Here is a 23,560-nt window from a genome sequence, read left to right as displayed (position 1 = left end):
TTTTCTGCCTCTAGACGTGCCTGAATTTCACTGAGCATAACACTTATACGTTCACTACTCTCGTTTATCATCTATGAATACCGTGTACACTCTTCTTTTAAACTATTCATTGCAACTAAACGTTTATACGTCCTTTTAATCCGGGTTGGGTCTCTTCTATAGAAGGAACATGTTCATAAATATCATAATCAGGACTAGTTTTTAAGTAATTTTCCAAAAACGCGTAACTAGTACTATAATGTTCCTGATTTTCTTGCTCGTAAGACCAATTCGCGTGTGGATAGTAATTGGGCTCACTATGGTATGAGCCATAACCTTGAAAAGGATGGCATTCCCAACCACTATTCCCAACATGGTCATAGAAAGGATGATGTCCATATTCAAATTCAGGTCGATAATCATTGTATTGGCTTCTATCATACCAGTTCGACATTCTTAATTGCAAGGGAATTCTACACAATCACAAACAAGGCTGACTCGACCAAATCAAACCTATAGAATCTAGCAAACAAAAAGCATGATGGCTCCACTTAGATTGTTTTCTAGACCAGCTTCTATTCCTTCGAAAAGGAATTCGTTACAATTTGAGCACACCCTTCTGGAATCAATCCGATCTAATGTAAGTTGAATCGAGGCGAGGGAAGCTCAGTGGAGCTTTGATACCCAAGGCCTCACCGCTATCACAAGGCGGCGCAGTCACGCATTCAACTTACAGAAACCATCAAGAACTTTGAAGTATGCTTAAAAGAGTAACCAATATTTTTCGAAAGATTTTCCTACCAAGCCCGTTACCTTATCGGTCTCGTTATAATCAGATTTTAAGCTTGGGTTTGCGTTAGGTTTCGTTTACCTAAGGCGGGCAAGAAGGGAACGGTGATGAAATCTGAACCCTTATCTTAAATGGCCAGTTCTTGCCCTTTACTAGGAAATTAAAGCAGCCGGTTCAGTCCTCAACATATAATCACCTTAAGGCAGACAGTAAACCCGCTGACAGGAGATTCGCGGGTGTTTAGAAGTTTACCTCCCGTACCAGACGGGCGAAGAACCGCTGTAGTCGACTGGGTCCACTGACTCCGGTGTCAGTGTGCGAACCCGAGGGGCCGAGACGATATTGTAATCGTCGTCCTTCCCTGCAAACAGTTTATATTTAATTTTTTTGTATATAACCCTTCCGTAGGGTTTAAAATTAAAATAAATTGTCCAAAGTCCAGTCCAATGAAAAGAAATACAAAAAATAATAATAATAATTACAAAAAAACAAAATGGAAAGTCTCTTAAAAAAAAAAATAATTCTCTCTTTTTTTTCTCTCTTTTTTCTTTATTTTTTTGCTTTGTCTTTTTTCCTTCTCTTTTAGCTTTAAGCTTTGATTCCAAGGTCTTTAGTATCCAACTTCAAACCTGTAATACAAAGACACAACCAAAGAGACGTAAAAAGAACAAATGGAATAATAAAAAATAATAAAAACCTAAAAATTCTACCTAAGCACAAATCCGCGTCGGCTGCGCCAAAATGATTAAGATTTTTGATGGGGTTGTAGTAAATAGGATTCGTTTCAGACTTGTGAAGGAAATGGAATTTCTAGATTTAATAAAAAAAATATATATACCAAAAAATATTAACAATGGGCGAGAGGTACTGGGACTAAGGATTTGGCCGAATTCACTACACAGGGTTCATTCATATATTCTTTGACAATTTAAAACTCAATAAAATTAACATGGACTCTGATTTTGCCAAGATAGATTCTCAAAACATCGATTGTAAGTCCTAAGCATGATGTATCAAAACACCTAAGCTAAGCATACATCATCAAATTAAATAACAACCAATTAATTCAAATCATATTTCAATTTTAAATTAATGCAAAAGTCATAAGAAAGAATAAAATAAATTTACCCGTGTATGAAATTCACCCTCCTCCATCGTCCCAGTGTTGGGTTTAGCTCATCATGATAAAAACACGCTCAAAATATATATTTATTGCTCAAATGGTGTTTACAATGAAGAGAAGAGAGAAAATGGTGTAAACAGCTAATGTGCGACCCACAGGAAGCGTCACAAAAGAACGATAAAAGAGAAGTGCTATTGTCGCTGTGGTTCTAAGACCCACGCCCGTGAGTCTGTTTCACTGTTGATAAACGACTGTCCCTGCGAGTCTGTTCTTGGTGTTCTTCATCATCAGCAGGAGCAGAAACAAAGTTTCATCAACTCTTGATTTCTCGCTCCTGAGCTCTCCTATCGACCCCAAACTCTCAACACCCCTTCTAGGACACCCAGGGAACCTATTTATACCCAACGGCGACAAGAAATCACGCTCATTAACTCTCCATGATCCTCCATTACTCGGTGTTAAAAGAAAATATTTTCCGAATATTTTCTTCCCTGAAATGATTCTCCACGCGTAAACAATTTCTGATACTCCCTTATTTAGCTTCTACACGCATCTTCAATGACTAAGTGTCATCCAAACACGAGCAGCACACATCAAACTTGCTGAAAATCCGTGAATATCATTTTCAAACCCGTGTTGCCCTGATTTCTTCCACGTGATTATCCAGCCAAATTCAGTCGAAACAATCACCCATACCAGCTCTGTTATGATATATTACATCTTTCCACAAAGTTTCAGCGATTGAATCGCACAAAATCACGTCCAAATGCAATCGAGAAAATCTGCCAGTGAAGAGCAAATATTTTCCCGCCAAAATATTTTTTTGATTTTGTGAAGAAGGTCACCTCTTATACAGTGGTCGCCCCCCTATCCGTTGCTGGAATTCGAATAACACATGTCTCTTGGGATGCCTTTAGTAATTTTTCTGGGATGTTTCCAACACTTTTTCTGGTTCCTCCTGAAGAAGAAATCTTCATGACCAGGAATGGGTAGATGAGAAACTTACAGTAGTTGTTCTAGTCGTGGAAAAAGCCAATCGAAGAAAAATGAGTTTTTCGCAGAAACCAAAAACTGTGGACTTATATAGAGATTGAATGTGTAAGTTGTACATATTAGGATACTGTATACAATACTTAATCAAGTACCCTGCCCCAGATAGTAGTATAAATTTTTCAATGAGACTTTACTTTGTTCAATTGGCATTAAATAATTAAATAATTCTAGTTTACATGGTTATTGATGTTGATCCTTCCAACTGAGAAGAAGTCAATTATATCAATCTGTAATAATCTGTCTTTGCAATACATGTACAAATATGATGAATGTTGACATGCTTTCTTATTTAAGTAATTCCACCAGCAAGTAAATTACTCAAACACTGCGCGTTTACGCGCTAAGACGATTTAAAGTACACAATTAAACTTACGACCCATCAAACTCATGCACACCTAACATATTTAGGATAATCACGTTATTAATTTATCAGTTGGCCCCATAGGGTCATAAGTATATTCTTCTAACAATCGAATCCCTATTCTTATTTTTCCTTGATGCCTTGTGGATGATGATAAGGACTAGTCCCACTTTATTACAAGGAAGAATAACTCCAGAAAAATCAAACATCATTTGTTTTCTAAAGTACAAATGATAAAGCATTGGCTTTATCTTCTTCTTGGTGGTATTATTACTAACAAAAGACAAACAAAATATTACGGAGACAGAAAGGATACACTCAAACAATAAACAGCCAACATGATCCTTAGAAAAATCAAAATCCATTTAAAATTAATAAAGGGTTTGTTGGGTTTAGGTCAAGGAATCGGGGAAGATTGTTAATCTGCCGTCTTTCTCACATAAAATCAAGAAACAGGTTGTCATGGTTTTTCGTTAATTCTTAAGCAAATCGAAGAACAAAGAACAATAATACAAAATTCCTCTTTATTAGTATGATTTAATTTAATGAAAGGATCATGAAATTATTAGTTAATAAACAAATACTAGTATTAACTTGTAAACTTGAAAAAGGTAAGGCCGAAATTTCTCAATGAGTTCCAAGAAATGAATGCAAAACTAAAAGGAAAACAAGGTAGGTTGATAGGTACCTGTACTGTGCTAGGTCCACTCAACAGATGAAGAAATTTCTTTGAATTCTTGTTTCAAATTGACTATTCTTTGAACGAAAACAAGACTTGTGAACACATAAATCACGAGGCCATCCAAGTGTTCACAAACAATATTCACACACGTCCTAATTCTAGAATCGTACATCGTATACGTAATGAGATGATTATATCGATTCATCGACTCAAAGCCTTCGGGCTTGTCATTGTCTAGTCGAATATTATCATAAATAATGCTCGTGCAAGGAAATAAATCATGAAACAAGTATAAATACAATGCATATGAAGTTTAACGCAGAATGTAAGATGCAGAAATGTAAATGAGACAGATTTACGAGGTTCGGCACTAAGGCCTACGTCCACGGGGTTTGGTGTTTCACTATGTACTGAATGGTTATAAAGATAGTCGAATGACTTTAGAATATACATGGGTCTGCGGAAGTAAATGGATTACTTACTTTTCCTATTTCTCTCTCCTATATTCTCCTCTAATTGCTTTCCAAAATCCCCCCCCTTCTCTCTTATTGGAGAGGGGTATTAGAGAACGTGGGTCCCATCTCTGAAGTGCCGTTGTAATCTTATGTTCTTGTGCTTTGTGCCTATTGCGCAGAGGTCTTCGGTATATGCCGCGACCTGAGCTTGAACACGAAGGGTTATCCTCGCTTCTTCCACGAGCTGATCGACACGTGTATATCTCTTTGGTATTTAATGCGGGCAGATGGATGTCTGCTCGTGTCAGACAAGTGTCTCTTCGTCTGGTCACATCTGTGTCAGCCAAACTTCCTCTCGGACGTTGATATGGGATCTTCCTCGGGATTGGGTGCGTTAATATCCAAGGGGTATTATCTGGTGCTCCTCTGTGCCATCATACCTCTGTGGTCCTCGGTCCCTGATCGTTAAATCTGTTGACCGATGGCATCTTCTGATGAAATGCCTGCTATCATGTTTCGATGTCTCTCTTCACATGCCTTCCACGTGTCTCTTTCCATACACGTGGAGGATGATGAGAAGTGTACATACAATTTGCCCATCTTCTTCTAACTTGGGAGTATTTCGCAATTCTGAAGAAGAATGGTAGTCCTACACGTTTCCCACTTTGCATTAACTTCTCCCGTAACTGCTCCTTGGTAAGAGGAGCAGTTATTGTCTTCTCTAGCTTAAATAGGAAAGAGAATGTGAAAAAAAACTTTTATCCTATTCTTGTCAGTGTTCATTCTCTTCTTGTTTTCTTGTTCTTGTTCGTTAGTCATTTACTATCACCGTCCTTGTGAGGAATATAGCATTCAATTTTCTGTTTCTTTCTTCTGCTTCTTCTGTTCTTGATTGTTGCTGCCCCTGCATCTGTCGATACCTCCGATCCTCCTTTCTTCTATTGCAGTTAGTGCTTGTCGTCCTCTTTTATACAGGTATGGGATTTTCTTATCGGTTGTTCACCATTGTTTTATCTGTATTTTTATTCGTTTGTCTCCTGCTGCTGTGTTCTTGGTTTTGTGACGAAGATCATATATGTCGAAGCATGTATGCTTGCCCCTGTTCTTTGTTTACAACGTCTGTGAGTCTTTGTATGAGTATCATCCCTGGATGGAGTATTTTTTAGTTTCTTAGGGTTTCTCATGTTTATCTGAATGAACCATCAATTATGAGTTTTTTGATCTTTAGTGATCTCCTCGTATTCTTCTTTAAACTGTTTTTGTGTTTCCTTGTAGATATGTCTGATCGTCCGCGAGCTCCTTACCAAACTCCGCCGTCTAGTCCACCAAGATCCCATCCGCGTAGAGATCCTGATCGATCTCCACTTGGGGAAGGTCTTCACAAGTCTTCGCTGTATGATCCTCGGGGTCATAGGGTTTCGTCTTCCTCCGGTGTGAAGATTATGCCTTCTAAAAAAGAGGATATGCCGAAGGGTCCCTCTGGGTCTAGGTATGCTGTTAACCGCGCCTTTTCTCGTCCTCGTGAAGATTCTAGGAGTACGCAGGCTCCTTCTCGTGATGACTCTAGGAGTACGCGGGCTCCTCCTCCTCGTAATGAAGTGGTGGATGCTCCTCCCCATCGTTCAATGGCTCCTCCTTCAGCGCCTCCGCATAAATCTCTGCCGCCTCCTCCCGCGGTTTCTTCCAAAGGGAAGTACTCCAAGGGTACCATATAGAGAGCTGATCCTTCTACAAATCTTCCTTCTAAAAGGAAAGCTTCGGAATCGGGTCCTACTTCTGATTCCGAAGACGAGGAAGAAACTGTCCCCGTGATCCGCAACATTTCAGTGGGTAAGAAGAAGGTCACTTTCAAGCATATTGATCTTGATATTTTCAAGGAAAAACATGAACTCCAAGCTTTTGAGGTTCGCTTCTATGCTCCTGACGATGATATCACCTACGAGCTCCTTGCTAATTATCAGTTTGACGAGTTTCATCTGTTGACTACGGTTGGAGCCTTCGATGCGGGTCTTATGTTTCCCTTATATAAGTCGGGTGACTCCTTTTATTATGACGTGTTGGCTAATCGCGAAGGCTCTTCTACGAACACTCATAATCATTCCGTATCACAACTATCTGGGAATTATCTTCGTTCACTGAAGGAATATTATCTGCGGAGCAAGGGAGAGACTATGATGACCTGCTATGTTCCAAATCCCGCTGAGAGGGAGTGGTACACTCCTCAGAACTTTAACAGTTCTTTTGGGGATTATGTCAACAGCAGAAACCGTAAGCCGTGGAGTGTTAGTCTTCGTAACATTGCTGATCCCTGTGGTGAAATTCGTCTCTTGAGTGAGGTGAGTGACGCCAAGCTGAAGTATGTTCCTGGTACTGAGGGATCTGCTAACCGGAAGCTCTTTCCTGCTCGTGAAAGGATTAAGTGTGACCATGATTATTAATGGCATGCTACTGTTATTGAGGTAGTTGGTCCTTGGGCTTACGGATGGATTCCGGGTCCACGTGGTTGGCGTCCTTCTGACAATAGCAAGCCTCGTGAAACTCCTCCTGCTTGTTATGGAGATTTCTGTCCTTGGCGTCCTAATTTCGCGGGCATGAACTTTCCTTATGCTCTGGATGTCGTTGATGGAGATGAGGAGGAGGGTTCTGGTGCTATCCATTCATCAAAGAGTGTTACTGCTACTGCCAAGGTATAGTTTCTTCTTGTATTCTCCATCTTTTTGCCCCTTTTTTCTTGCTTGAAATAATTTTCATTTTTGAAGTGAGGGAAAAAATGAGTCTTTGTGGGATGTGTACTGGTTTGTAGGTGTCGAAGAAGAAGAAACTTGGACCCAAGTAATCTTCTACTGTGGTTATCAGTGAGGTTGAGGGTAATGAGGAGGTTACGAGTCCCGTAAACCAAGGGTATGGTGAGGATGAAGAAATGTCCAACGGAGAATAGCGTACCAACACTTCTTACCCTGATGAATAAGGCGGTAATGAATAAGAGGTTGCCGTGGGTGGTGATGGTGAGGCTGAAGTTGCCGCGGGTGGTGATGGTGAGGCTGAAGTTGTCGCGGGTGGTGATGGTGAGGCTGAGGGTAATGTTACCGTCTGTGGTACTGGTGGGAGTGGATCTTCCCCTGCTAGTGATGACATTGTTGGTGTGGGTACTTTGCCCGTGATTTCCCCAGAATTCTCTTTCGGTAGGATATATTCCGCGGGGGAATCCTTCGATGTAACTGCTGCCATGGGTCTTGCCGAGGACTTCTCATTGCTTTCCTCACATGATGATTGGGATGTGCTTGGGGACCTTGGAAAAGAATGCACCACTGATCAGCAGGCTGAGAACGCAGGTGGTTGTGCTGAGGTTGGTAATGTGGAGGCTTGCGCGGGTGAGGAGATAACCGCCAAGGGGAAGTCTGCGGTTGAGTCTCCTTCCGAGGATTTTCCTTCCTCGCTAATGCCTGAGGGTGAAGATGCCATTTTGGATTGGCTAAGGAAGAAAAACCTGATGTTCGTCCCCAACCCTGCCCCCGTGGTCACTGGTGAGAAGAATTCCGACGCTTATACTCGTCGAATGATGCAACTGTCTTCTGAAGCCCGCGTTGCTGAGATGTGGGGGAAAGATCTTAGAGCTTCGGAAGCTAATTTAGTGGTTGATCCTCCCTCATCTGTTGCTGATATGATGGCCATAGCTGATGGGTACCAGTACGGTTATCCCCAGCAGCGTGTTTTAGAGGTAAATCATTGTACTCTTTTTATGATATCCGCGCATTGTGTTTTTCGTGATATCTGATTCCTTTGGTATAATAATGTTTGTTGATTGTGACGTAGATGATGAGGAGAGAACATTGTAACCATGTTCTATACCAGTTCTTTAAAGCAAAGTCTCTAAAGTTGGAGGCCAAGCTTCGTCATAGGGAAGAGGAGTTGTCTGCAGCTGAAGAGGAAATAAATGACCTAAGGGGCCGTCTGAAAGAAAAAGAACAGCTGGGAAATGCTGAGGAGAGTCTTCGTTCAGAGCTTGCTATAGTCCGCAATGATTTGGAGAAGACTCGTAGAAGTGTCTCGTCCTTCACAGGTTTGTATTTTACGGATTCTTTACTCCTTGTGATTCCCTATCTGTATTTTGGTGTTCTATCTGAGTCTCCCCACCCTATCTTCAGTGGGTGGAGTCCCCGAGTTGATATGGCTTCGGAAAGAAAGGGAACGACAGAAATCCCGTATTGCAGAGTTGGTGGGTAAGTTGAAGAGTGAAGCCGCAAAGTGGAATGCTCGTGCTGATGAGCACAACGCCTTAACAACTGAGTGGCGTGAAAATCGAACATTGATGGTTGATATGCAAAATAAGTACAATCATGACCGTTGTTTGTTTAATGGTACGCTGCTATGGACGCGTGACAATCTGCGTGATGCTCGAGAACATGCTTCAGACTTAGAGGCTAGAGTGCGCTTTTTAGAAGGAGAGTTACAACAGGCTCGTTATTTCTTAGGCCCTGGGGTTAGGGATAATATGTTGCGTCTTTACGAGGAAAGAGATAATGCTAGGGCCGAGGTTGGTGCACTTACTAAAGCCCTAGCAGCGTCTCGAGCGGATGTTGCTCGCCAAGTGGAGTCTGAAAGAGATCTTGAGATGAATGTGTATCGACTTCATAAAAGGATGGGGGAGGTGAATGATGAAGTCAACCATCTTCGTCACTTGGATTCGATGAAGCAGGTAGATTTAGACGCCAGTCAATTTGCTCTTACGAACCTTCAAATGGATTATGAGAAACTATCCACCGAATATGACTTTCTCGATGAGGCTCGGGACGCAGTTGTCAATGAGTATGAGGAGGCTTCGGCTAATGTCGAAGGTATAACCTCGTTCTATCGAGTGTGATTTTGTTATTTATTCGTTTTAACCCCTTGGTATTTTTTGTTTTCAGCACTCGAGGGACAACTTCACGCAGCAAATGATGAGCTTAAAAAGACTCAATCTGCCTTAGTGCAGCAGGAAGGACAAACCAATCATTTCAAAACGTTGGCCGCGTCTCGTGGGGAATCAGCGGAGATTGCCTCCAAAGAGACGGAACGCCTATCTATATTGCTGTCTCAAGCCCATCAGCGGACCGCTGTTATCACTAATAAGGCTCGATGTCAGTTGGTTGAAGAGACAAACAAAGTCCTGGATAAGATTGAACTTGGCCTTAAAGTCGAACATGGACTTGTCAAGAATTATCCGCGCCGTCCCCTCCCCGCACCTTTGCCTGGTTCTTCTGGGCCTTCTTCTGGTGGTAGCGTACCCTCGTCTCGCAGAGACAACCCCGCTGATGGAGCTGTGTCGTCCAAGTAGATTTCTTTTATTAGTCATAGGAAGTTGATCCTCGTTGATTATATAATTTCGGATCATTTTTTGATTTGTTTCCTGTTTTTCTTTATTTGCCGAGTCTTGTAATCAACTCTTTATGAAATGGATCATCCTTTTGGCGTACCTGTGTTGTCAATTCGTCTTTTTATTTTAAAGTACTGCGAAGTGTTAAACTAGAAATAACTGGTTTTGTAAAAAGTTGAGAGTGTTTGAGTGCGACACCGAAGGTAAATACCTTCGTGATCGTCTTGAGACCTGTCACCCCGCTGGCGAATCCTGGGCCAGAGGATTCCCGAACGGTGGGGGCCGAGGCAGAGTTCTAGGATATGGAATGCTTAATTGAAAATATTTACATGCACCCATTACGTCGACCCACTGCCTTAAAATTGGTTGGGTATCTCTTTCTGCCGGGTGCCTTCCCCCTGGTATTACACTCATAGACACTGATAGGGGATCCCTGAGAGATTGTAGATTAACTACTTTCCCCAATATTGTTAATAAATTTTGTTTACTTGAAGATTCCCAAAAAATCTTGTTTGATTGATAGGTTGAGGCCTGCTACTCCTCGTCCAGAGATAGAAACATGTAAAGCGGTTACACTGCCTTCTTCTTCTGGTATTCCCCACGCAGATGCAAAGCTGCGCTGCTCCTATGGGTAGTACGGTTTGAGCCATTTAGCATTCCAAGGGTGTTGAAGGACCTCGCCTTTCAGATTGCGAAGATAGTAGGAACCGTTTCCCGCAATGTCGTGTATTATAAAAGGTCCTCCCCACGTAGGTGCTAACTTTCCCCATTTCTTATGTTGTTGATACTGCGGGATTGTTCTTAGCACATACTACCCCTCTACAAAATTTCGAAGCTTTACCTTTTTGTTGTACTCCCTCGCTAGTCTCCGTTGATAATTTTCCATCTTCTGCAATGCTGCTTCCCTCCTTCCTTCCAGGTCGTCCAGTCTCTCTAACATCATGTCTGTTGTGAGGTTTTTCTCCCATGCTTCGGTCTTTGTGGTTGTCATGAGGATCTCTGTTGGGATGACTTCTTCATCTCCATAAGTGAGGAGAAACGGGGATTCCCCAGTGGAAGATCTTCGTGTTGTCATGTATGCCCATAATACATTGTGTAGTTGTTCACACCATCGCCCCTTGTGTTAGTCTAATTTCTTTTTGAGTATAAGGGTGAGGGTCTTGTTGGTAGCTTCCGCTTGTCCGTTGCTTTGAGGGTATATGGGGGTGGACTTGTTTTTCCTTATTTTGAAAGTGTCGAAAAGCATGTCTATGTTTTTCCCCTGTAATTGTTTACCATTATCAGACACGATTTCCGCCGGTATGCCGAACCTGCAAATAATTTTTTGGAATATGAAAGTGAACACGTCCACGTCTCTGATCCTGGCTAAGGCTTTGGCTTCCACCCATTTACTGAAGTAGTCCGTGGCTACTATCAAAAATCGTCTTTTCCCTGATCCTTCGATGAAAGGCCCCACGATATCTATGCCCCATTTTGCGAATGGCCACGGACTATCTACAGAATTCAACGTTGTTGCTGGTGCATGTATCTTTTTGGCAAAACGCTGACATTCTTCACATCGTCGGGACATTCTTGCGGCATCTTGTACCATTGTGGGCCAGTAATATCCTTGAATTTTTGCTTTGTCGGCTAGTGATCTCATGCCGCTATGATTTCCTGCGTCACCATAATGGATGTCGTTTAGAATTCGATGCCCCTCTTTCCTGGATAAGCAGCGTAGTAACGGACCGAGGAAAGATTTTTTGTACATGATTCCATCCCGAAGGTCATATCTTCCTACTTTATAGAGTATTTTCCTATTTAGTTTGTGATACGCGGGTAAGATTCCATCCTTGAGGAATGCATGGATCATCATTCTCCAATCATCTTCGTTGCTGAAATCTTCGTCTTGATTTGCTCTTGAAAGGATATCTTCTTCGTCAAAATCGTCACGGATGTCTTCTCCCACCTGATCTTCGATATTTTCTTCCACTGTATCTTGATTTGTAGCAAAGGAAAATTGTGTTGTAATCGAGGGTTCGTATACCCTTGTGATTTTGATAGCTTCAATACTCTTGTCCTTCAGCATGGATGATATATATGCTAGGGAATCCGCGTGCCTGAGATCCCTTCTGCATAAATGCCGGAATTTGATGTTCGGAATTTGTGATGCCAATGTTTGGACCAAGGCCATGTAAGCTGAGAGGGTGTCATCGTACACATTGTATTCGATCCCTATTTTCCGTATGACAAGCTGTGAATCACTTGTCAGACTTACATCGGTTACCCCCATATCTATTATTAAGCGGAGGGCATGTACGACTGCCTCGTATTCGACGATGTTGTTAGTATGCTCTTTGAATTCTAACCTGAGTGCCTGTACGATCCTTTCTCCAGTTGGGGTGGTGATGACAATGCCTATTCCTGCCCCTTCCTTATTTTTGGAACCATCGACGAAGACTTCCCATTGTCTTTGACTCGCGGGTTCGAGGACATCAATTGGATCCTTGCTTTCTTCATCGGCTTCTGGTATTCCCTTAATCTCTTCGTCGTTGTCCAGGGGGGGGTCTGCTAAGAAATCCGCCAAAACTTGGGATTTTTGGGAATGTTGAATTTCATGAATGATGTTCAATTGGTCCAGGTGGGTGTTCCACTTGGCTATTCTGCCTACCTTTCCCGCGCTTTTGAGGACTGCTTCTAGTGGTGCTTTGCATGGGACGCGGATGAAGTGAGTTAGGAAATAGGTTCTCAGCTTTTGAGTAGCCCACACCAATGCCAGGATAAGTTGTTCGATCTTCGTGTAGTTCCTTTCCGCAGAATTGAGGGTCTTACTGACATAATAGATAGGCTGTTCTATTTTCGTATTGGTTTTGACCAACACTGCGCTAACTGCGTCTTCTGTCGCTGCTATTTACAATGCCGAAACCTCATCAGGATCAGGTTTCTGCAGGATTGGAATTGAAGCCAGGTGTTCTTTGATTTTTTGGAAGGCTTCTTCGCATTCTGCGGTCCATTCAAACTTACTCCCTTTTTTGAGAATATTAAAAAAATGTTTGCATTTGTCTGAGGATCGGGCAATAAATCTGCCCAAGGCTGCTATGGACCCATTGAGCTTCTGCACTTCTTTTAAACTCTTCGGAGATGGAATTTATACTATGGCATGAATCTTCGCTGGGTCCACCTCAATGCCCCTTTTTGTTACCAGATATCCGAGGAATTTCCCTGAGGTGACACCGAAAGTGCATTTTTTCTCGATTTACTTTCATGTGATGTTTCCTCATTGCTTCGAAGATATCTCTCAGATCCTGGTGGTGATCTTTGCGCAGCTTAATTTTGACGAGCATGTCATCAACGTAGACTTCTAAGGTACTACCAATCCATGGCCTGAAGATAGCATCGACCATTATTTGGTACGTTGGCCCTGCGTTTCGAAGTCCAAAGGGCATTCTAGTGTAGCAATAAAGGCCATGTGGGGTGTAGAATGCCGCGTGTAGTTGATCTTCTTGTGCCAGGGCTACTTGGTTGTAACCAGAATATCCATCCATGAATGACAGCTCTTCGTATCCTTCCACTGCTTCAACCAGCTGATCTATGCTTGGCAGGGGATAGCTGTCCTTTGGATATTCCTTGTTGAGGTTAGTAAAGTCGATGCATATCCTAACCCTTCCATTTTTCTTAGGAACAATGACCATGTTGGAGATCCATGTAGGGTACTTGACTTCCTTGATGAACCCTGCTTCTAGTAGTTTCCGAAGTTCTTTTTCCACTGCCTTATGATACTCCGGTGCAAGTTTTCTTATTTTCTGCCTGAAAGGTGGCGTGCCTGGTTTGATGTGCAGCTCGTGTTGGATTATTTTCGGATCTATCCCCGGCATATCTCCTAGCTTCCAGGCGAATACATCCGCGTATTCTTTAAGTAATTTGGTTAAGGAATCTTCTCTTCTTTCGTCCATTATGGTACCTACTTTGATCATTTTCGGGTTTTCTTCCGTTTCTATGTTGATTTCTTTTACGGGATCTACTGGTGTGAACACCGGCTTCGGATCCCCGAGGACTGGGACGTTCTTTGATTGCTATTTGGTATGTTTTTGTCCTTCGTTGGCTGCTGAAGTACCTGTCTCGGTGTTTAGGATATTATCATCTTTTGTCAAACCCCTCCCTGTGGTTTCCTTGAGGAACTGGTCTATGGCCTTTTCTTTCGCAGCTTCTTTATTTTTAACTCTTCGGGTTTTTCGCAGCTCTTCTTGTTCGTTGTTGATACGATCCTGAGTGGTTTGGCACTCTTTCGCAGAGACCCGATCTCCCTTGATTTCCATCACTCCCTCAGGTGTAGGGAATCTGAGATATTGGTAGTAAGTTGCCGCCACTCCTTTGAGTTTATGTAACCACTTTCGTCCAATAATGGCGTTATAGGGGGATGGGGCGTCAACCACGCTGAATCGTGTTTCTACTTTCATGGGTCCGGTGTTAACCTGCAACACGATGTCTCCCAATGGCTTTGTGGGTGCTCCATTGAATCCGTATATGGTGTAATAAGAGGTCATTAGATGTTCATCATGGAGCTTCATCCGTTTGAATGCGTCGTAGAATAGAACGTTCACTGAGCTTCCCCCGTCTATGAGGATATTTTTGAGGTTACATCCAGCCACTGGTAGCGTTAGGACCAAGGGATCGTTATGATCTTCCATATCTCTTCGATATCTTCAGCATCAAAGATAATAGGTGCGTCCATCCACTCTTCGTGTTCGTCCACCTCTACACCATCAATATTATATAATTCGCAGTGGTCTTCGAACTGCTTCCGTAGCCTCTTTCCTATCTGCGCTGTAAGGGAGGGCCCCGCGGCTTCGGAACACGAGATGGTGTTGATTGTGCGGTTTCCCTCTGGAAGTTGGACTGGCTTGGTCCGTTTGGATATATCCTCGGCGACCTCCTTTCGTATGTAATGTTTGAGTTCGCCAGCACCACTCAGTTTTTGGATCATTATTTTGAGGTTTTTGCATTTATCGGTCTGGTGTCCATTGAAGCAGTGATATTCACAGTAATCTTTAGACTTCTCGGTTCTTGGGGGCTGTTTTCCCTTAGACCACGGCCACTCCAAATTTTACCTTCCTTTGATCTCTCGCAAGATCCGAGCATAGCTAGCATTGAGCTTCGTGTAAACTTGATCTTCAAATTTTCGATCGTCTTTTCGTCGTTCATCTCTTCGTTCCTTCCTATCTTCGTGAGTTCGTTCCACTGAGCTATTTCTTTTGGCCCCATTGGTTTTTTCTGTGGAATTGGTACGGTGAGACCTCTGAGTGTGTGCCCTCGGGTTCTCACGCTCGATTTCTTCAAGACGAGCGTACTTTTCAATAATTATTCGAAGATCTCCTTCTGTCTTAGGCACGCTTCCATGAATCTCGACAAATAGTGGACTCATTCGGTCTAATCCCCACTTGTAGCAGTTGATACTTACTACTGGGTCCACACTCCCTATGGCTTGGAAGATCTTGTGCCATCTGTTAGTGTATTCCCTCGTGTTTTCCTTGTAGCCAATTTCCAGAGAAAAAAGCTTATCCATTCCCGTGTTGACAGCTTTGTTGTACATGTATGTCCTCAGAAATTTCTCTGCGAGTTGATCGTAGGAGTTGATGGAATCAGGTGGTAGGTTGTCAAACCAAGACAAAGCCGATCCCTTCAGACTTGACAGGAAATATCTACAGAGGACGGTGTCGTTCTGACTTCATCGGGCTAAGATACGGTTATAATACCGGATATGTGTCGCGGGATCACTGGATCCGTCGTAGCATTTAAAAGTTGGGACAGGGCACTTTAACGGAATGGTGGTATTTGCCAGGCGATGAGTTAGGGGCGTGGAGTTAGCTTCTTTCATCACCTCTTCAAGCCTTCCTCCGCCTTGTCTGGCTTTTAACTGTTTGATCTCAGCCATCATATCATCACGCAACTCCTCCATTGGGCGGTAATATCCCATGTTCTCATGCTCAGTTGAGCGTTTCTTTCTTCGATCTTCGCTGTCATAATAGTCTAACTCTTCGGTGGCATATTCCGGATCTGATGCGCTGCTTCCCCTGGCGTCATTTGCTAGGACGACCCTTCGGTCTCGATTGGGCTCTGGCGCTTTAGAATTTGCTTCGTTCAATTGTTGGCTAGTCTTCGTGCTTTGGGCAAGCTTATCTTTCAAGTCTTGGTTCTCCCTGGCCAGAAGAGCTACGGCATCTGCGTAGACCTGCTGGCTCTTTTTCAATTCTTCGAGCTCTACCATCAGTCGGTGGGATTGGTTTGATCCCTGATTGGGAGTTCCGGCGGGTACCCCTACGGCCACAGTTCCCCCTTCGTCTACAGTGTGTATTAAGGGTGGCGAGGATCAGCTTCAATCGTTGATATCTCCAAGTTTGGTCCCCTCGGTTGAGTTTCCGCCCGTGGTCCTAAAAGCACTGGTATGGTTTGATTCTGAATGTTGGTTGACGGCATTCCGAAGATTGGTGGATGTGCGGGCTGATGCGTCATGGATTCTGCTACCCCCTCTTTTTGTTGATGGATTTGGCTTGGGACCCAAGTCTTGTTAGCTTCTGTAGTCTGGGAGGCCGCAACAGTCTTCGTGGCTGCTGCTTTGAGGGTCGCGGCTGCTATGGTGTTAGTGTTCATAGGTGAAGTGATTTCCGCAGCATCCTGCCTCTGAGCTGTTGTTTTAGCTTTGTCTCCTTTCTGCTTGCTTCGGGTCATGACCGAGGTAACCCTCGGTGTTTCCTTTGATGAGGCTTTGGTTTTTCCTGCCTCTAGTATCTTCTCCATGTTTAATCCTTTCCTGCATAGGGAAATAAATAAGGAGAACCAAAGATATCCACGAGGATAGGGTTAGCGCCAATCGTACCCGCAAGGCTATTGGAATAGAAGGAAATGATTTGCCCAAGGGCCCTTAATAGAAGAGAAATGCAAAGATTTCATGGGTCTAGTTTTTGAAATAAGAATCTTTTAATAAATGATCATTAATCTTGTTTTCAGACTACTTTTGAAAAAGAACTCTTGAAAAGGCAGATCTGTCACGAGGACCCACGAATCTGGATTATTAAGTCTTAGTTGGAGAAAACACCTCACGTGCAAATCGGTGATAGATAGCCGCGGGTTTGTCTGCTTTGAAATGGTGCTTGTGAAAATGAAGAACATGAACCCAAAAAAATAAAAAAGGTTTTGAAGGCACGCTGAACCCAGAAAAGGGCACAACCATAGTGCGTGTTTTAAGGTGAAATCACAGGATAAGATAAATCTTTTACCGGGACAGAGTCCCTGTTTCTAGCGCCAAATTGTGAACACATAAATCACGAGGCCATCCAAGTGTTCACAAACAAGTGTTCACAAACAATATTCACACACGTCCTAATTCTAGAATCGTACATCGTATACGTAATGGGATGATTATATCGATTCATCGACTCAAATCCTTCGGGCTTGTCATTGTCTAGTCGAATATTATCATAAATAATGCTCGTGCAAGGAAATAAATCATGAAACAAGTATAAATACAATGCATATGAAGTTTAACGCAGAATGTAAGATGCAGAAATGTAAATGAGACAGTTTACGTGGTTCGGCACTAAGGCCTACGTCCACGGGGTTTGGTGTTTCACTATGTACTGAATGGTTACAAAGATAGTCGAATGACTTTAGAATATACATGGGTCTGCGGAAGTAAATGGATTACTTACTCTTCCTATTTCTCTCTCCTATATTCTCCTCTAATTGCTCTCCAAAATCCCCCCTTCTCTCTTATTGGAGAGGGGTATTTATAGGGAGAGAACGTGGGTCCCATCTCCGAAGTGTCGTTATAATCTTATCTTCTTGTGCTTTGTGCCTATTACGCAGAGGTCTACGGTATATGCCGCGGCCTGAGCTTGAACACGAAGGGTTATCCTCGCTTCTTCCACGAGCTGATCGACACATGTATATCTCTTTGGTATTTAATGCGGGCAGATGAATGTCTGCTCGTGTCAGACAAGTGTCTCTTCGTCTGGTCACACCTGTGTCAGCCAAACTTCCTCTCGGCCGTTGATCTGGAATCTTCCTCGGGATTGGGTGCGTTAATACCCAAGGGGTATTATCTGGTGCTCCTATGTGCCATCATACCTCTGTGGTCCTCGGTCCCTGATCGTCAGATCTGTTGACGATGGCATCTTCTGATGAAATTCCTGCTATCATGTTTCGATGTCTCGCTTCACATGCCTTCCACGTGTCTCTTTCCATACACGTGGAGGATGATGAGAAGTGTACATACAAGACTTGTTAGCTTCTTCTTGATGGAAATTTCCAGCGAAGGTTACAAGGAAAAAGACTATGGGTAAGTTTTTAATACAAGGAAATTACTTGTACTGTAAGGAAATTCTTCTTTAGGGAAACTCTGCGAGAGAGTAGGTGGTTAAGTTCACTCTTATTTCGTGTTGCGGTTAAAGCGTGATAGCGCCTGCACTCCTAACGCATGAGGGATAAAGATTCTCTGCTCTTTTTTTCTGACGCGTAATTTCGTTTGGAAGTCAATTGAGTCAACTCACAAATTTCGAATCAGACTCTCTCGAAACGGCAAGCGTTCGGAGTATGAAGTATGGATTATGGACCCTTAGATAACGGTGGGTCCCATGTGCAGAAATGCATTACATGTGTGATGGTGGTTTTGGAGGAATCCAATGCAAACAATGTTAGTTTCGCGGTTCGCCAATTCGAGTGTTCAATATTAAGAGTATATATATGGAACCAAATTTTTGGGTGTTGGGATTAGGCGTTTAGGGTTCCGGTAAAGAATTGCGGTAAAGAATAGTGAATAAAAAAACCAATGAAATATACTCCCTTCCTTTCTTTTTAATAGGCCAGTTTTGTTTTTAGAGAAATTTAAGGAAATTAAGAGAACCAATCATTGAAAGTGGTCCTCATGACACTTGTCAATAAAAGAAGTGAAGTGAAATGGTCCTCATGACATATGTCAGCAAAAGAAGTAAAGTGAGGTGGTCCACATGACACTTGTCATCAAAAAAAGTTAAGAGAAAAGGGGTCCCAGAAAATTAAAATAACATTTGACTTTCCCAATTAGGAAACCAACCTATTTTTTTGAAACATTTATTTATAGAAACCAGCCTATTAAAGAGAAACGGAGGGAGTATTGTCTTTGTATTACCTTCCTCGAAGTGTTGTGCTATTGATCTTGCAAGCCACTTCCTGGCATTATCCAAATTTATTTGTTTGAGTTTACTTTCCGGTTTGCTCTTTCTATAAATTGTTGAGGAGATAGTGCACCATTTTTCTTCTAATGCATTGTATGCATATATGGGAGGAGGAGGAACATAGTTCAAAAACTAGTGATTAATGGGGAAGATAACTTCTGTCAAGAAGACATAAAAAAAGAAATCTCAAACTACTTCTTCAACTTGTTCCAAGACAATCATCTTATAAGGCCACAAATGAACTCAGATTGCTTCACAAAGATTCATGAAGAGGAAAGTACTGATATGGAAAGTCAAATATCCACAAAAGAAGTTTGGATACATCCGCTTAATTGTAATCGATTACGAGACTAGTTTCTTGTTGAATTTGCATCTTAAAAGATAGATAACAAGTTTAATCACTTGGCAGAACTGCGATTGAATTATTTGGATACGTCTAGATTGATTTTGGATATTGATTTTTGAGATCGTCCAAGTACTCTGCTTAAAAATCAGGTTCACGGACCTTGTGTCTATATACATACCGATTGAGTAGAGGTTGAGATATTAACTCTATATACATAATGTCAAGGATCAAGTTGGTCTACTTGCTATTGTATTAAGTTTGTCTATACAGGTTGCCGAACGAAAAGGTTGGGTGTATTTGGTATTCCCTGCGTTTTCAAATCAGTTTGCTACTCTCCTTCTCAGAATTGGTAATTCTCCCCCCACACTGAATAATATCCCTGACACACAAGAAGATGGTCTTTGGGAAATAATCAAGTCTTTTCGGTCAAGACTTTTTATTCTCAGCATATAAATCTGATGGTGTGAATGATTTCCCCACAAGTTCTTATGCAATTCGAAAATACTTCCTAATTAGGTAAACATTTTTGTTTGGTATGATGTTTGAAATGACGAGGGTACCAAGTACACCAAAATCTTTCTGAATCTAATGGCCTTCAAGCATACGAGTAGAGAGATACTTTTACAATTAAATAAATTTTAATGCGAAAATAGTAAAAGCAAACAAACACAACGGTTACTTAAAAGGAAACCGAAAATGCAGAAAAACCCCGGAACCTAGTCCAGTTTTGAATATTCTCATAATTAAGCCGTTATACAAAGACATTACCAACTTCGTATAGTTGAGACGAAGTAAACTACCCTAGTTACCTAGTTTCCTCAGTATTCCTGCACCTACAACCAATCTTCCCAACACACGTGAATCCTAAGATAGAGTCCACTATCTTAAGTTACTTTAGTCTCTCTGAAGTCGAAGTAAAAGACTAATATGTGGTAACCACTCTCCTGTCTCAGGTAATCAATCAGAGATATGTATGTTGAGTGCGACAAAGGCTATTCTATTTATAATCAATTAGACTCCTTTGTTGGATTCAGATCTTTCAAGATATAGATTAAACAAGTTAACCGGATCAAGTCAATCAGAACTACCAGATTCGGATACTGAAGAGTACCACCAAATGATAGCTTTTCGATCTAAATACGAATATCAATAACAAGTCTACCAAAAAATAAACCAGATCTAGTCGGATCCTACCCGATCAAGTTTGTGCACAGAGCAAATCACAAAGATATGAAACCAATAAGAAAAATCTTTTTGTCTTCAAATGTTCAATAGTCTTCTGTACTGTCACAGTGACAAACTTGATTCCTGACTTATGATCGGTCACACACAAAATAGAGTCAATCTTTTTGTCTTCAAATGTTCAATAGTCTTCTTTTTGTTAACAATGTGTGATCACAAGTCACTGTTAATCCCTTGATCTAGTTTGAGTGACCTTATTTCAGAAGAGAAGGCTCTCAAGAATAATCAAACTAGGTGCAATCAAGAGTTAACAACCATTAGTCAATCAAATCAATAATTGAAAACTAAAATGATGATGCAATTCTAGTTTCCCACCAACAGTAATAGTAGATGCATCTTGATCCCAAAGAATTCTTTAAACTAGCAGACGTAAGAGATTTCACCTAATTAGGTTACTTTCCTCTCCAAGATAGTATTACGAGAATACTATTAGGCGGCTATACCAGAAACAACAAAGATGAAGTTTTCCTGGCGTAGGATAAGTTTGTAAGAAGAACAAACTTTATTATTTATAGACCAAGGTAGTTTAGACACTAAAGAATTTCTATAACCGAAAATATTCTTAAGATTTGCAATAAAGCACCTAAATTCGGTTTTGTCTAATTCCAACCAATATCCACCTGTATAACCGAAATTTTCATAGACAACTCAATATTAGCTAGCACTTAACTAATATATCTTTCTAGAGATATGTTTTGATTGTTGGTAAAACAAAACATATTAATTTCGAAAATCTCAAAAAGATTTTATACTATTTCGGTTTGGGATCTCACCTTGAGTATCAAGGAATGTTTTTGAATAATTAAGAAATAATATTTCAACACATGTTCAAATTACATCTTGAACTTTCCTATTTTGCAAACCCAATTTCCAAATCACACAAACCCTAAAGTGTACGTGACTTAGAGAAATCGGTTTTTCTTATTGGGACTGGTTTTACCATGACTCCTAAAACACGTTAAAGTCGGTTTTACGTTGACTCCCAATATAGGTAGGGACCGGTTTTACCTTGACTCGCAACATAATCTAGTACCAGTTCTACCTTGATTCCCTATATAGGTTAGGATCGGTCCATCCTTAAGATATTCAATGAAAACCGGATCTTCAACCCTTTTGATCATTCAACTACGAAACAAATTCGTACGTCTACTTCTTTAAACTCATGTAATTAAACATAGTTTTTTAGGTATGAAATCAAACCTATGTTCACCACAGAATATATTAACGAGTTACAATGATTATGTTGATGTCGCAATTATGAAGTTCAAAAGATAAGTTGTATACTTCGTAAATCAATATACTAATATAAAGTACTTATCACTACAGATATATTGTTCCTTGGCACTTTGATCACAATATGATGATCAAGTCTATTATACTAAAGTTTCATGCATATAACTTGGCATGTTATGTTTTCAATCAAAAATGACTTGGAAACTTACGATATAGAAATGTGATCGGTTGTGTAATTTTCAGTTTCTGAGATAACCAAGGGGGATTTTTGTTTTTAGAAAATAAAATAAAATAAAGTAAAGCAAAGCAAATAGTTGGAATAATCAATAAGGAGAAGATATTGGTCATGGGATAGTATCATTCACAAACATGTATTTTCATCAATGACTAGAATTGATATTTTAATCTCGCATTTATTAAAAGTCCTAGGATACCTTGATCGCAAGAATATCCCGTTAATTCCCTAATTTCATCACAACCACATTAAAAGATGCATATGTGAATTCTTCGTGGAAAGCAACCCAAAGTGTAAAAGCACAATTAAGTTTAACTCCCTAAAAGCTTTTAGATTTATGGAATAAGATTAATCAACGCAAACAAACGTGTAAAAGCACTAATTCGTTTTAACCAAGGTTATGATTCATATGTGACTAGTAGGATATATCACTACAAGCACTACCCACAATTATGCTACTTAAAATCAGGGACAAACAACTTTTTCGTATTGAAAACCCTAATATAGTTCTAGATATGAAAGCAAATCGGATTGATTCCAGACTCAACCAATTGAACAATCAAATCAAACAATAAAATAAACCATGAATCATAAACAATAAAGTTGAGACAAAACTAATTCATAGAATCAAATAACATGCTTGAGAAATCAACTTTTATCCCATAACCAATCATTGTATTTAGTTACTCATAATAATGGAGTTCATCGTAATCATAATCAATAAAATAAAGAAGATGAAAACAAACGAAAGCAAACCCTAGAAGAAGTTCTTTCTAAAGCTCCAAGTAGAAAAATACGTGATCTAAAGAAGTAGAAGACTTTTCCTTTTTGTAGCTTTTCTCCCACTTTTAAAATTAGGCCCAATCTCCAAAGTCCAATACAAAGATGTCCACCAAGCCCATATGTGAAGAATATCCGTGTGAAAATACGTCCCAAAAGTTGTTGCCGGAAAACTGGTAAAAAAGCCGGAAATTTGCCGGAGAAGTCACCGGGAAGTAGTTCAGGTGACTGGCAAAGTCCACCCGGTCGCCGGTCAAAGCGGACAGTCAACCGTTAAAACTGGCGGTCAAGTTACCAGTCACTACGGCGTTAGTGAGTCAGAAGCTGAGTCAAAGTAACTCAGCTTAGTCACTAAAGGCCTAAGCTTCTGTTGCGCCATCATTGCTTCACTGATTCACGGCCAACACACTGCACTGCAGCTCACTCCTTCCACAACAGTCACCACCAATTCTGTATGCATCTCATTATGCATCTTCTTCTCAACTCAAACACCCATGCACCAGACAACCTGCAATGCCATTTCACATATCCTTTCCGCAACAGCTTCATGATCAATCCAACTTCAGTCCAGTACCTTGATACTGGCAGCTATTCAACCCGGATTGCACCTGCACTTTGTTCCTGTCTTAACATGCATCTTGAACCAACACAGCATCACCAATTTCAACCACACAGACCCTGCTCTAGCTATTTAAGTTGCGCACTGCACTGCACTGGCCAAGGCATCGCAACCAATTAAT

General features: G+C 41.2%; 1 long non-coding RNA gene across 1 annotated transcript; it reads left to right on the top strand.

The window, feature by feature from the left end:
- The first annotated feature begins 4,041 nt into the window (after positions 1-4,041).
- Positions 4,042-18,105, top strand: LOC113331547. The gene is made up of 3 exons (XR_003351017.1): positions 4,042-4,083; positions 15,426-15,428; positions 18,051-18,105. It is a non-coding gene; the product is annotated as an uncharacterized LOC113331547 (long non-coding RNA).
- Positions 18,106-23,560: the final 5,455 nt, after the last annotated feature.

The sequence above is a fragment of the Papaver somniferum genome, unplaced genomic scaffold (assembly GCF_003573695.1).
Source record: "Papaver somniferum cultivar HN1 unplaced genomic scaffold, ASM357369v1 unplaced-scaffold_125, whole genome shotgun sequence".
Lineage (NCBI taxonomy): Eukaryota > Viridiplantae > Streptophyta > Magnoliopsida > Ranunculales > Papaveraceae > Papaver > Papaver somniferum.
This window is presented reverse-complemented; position numbering and strand designations above follow the sequence as displayed.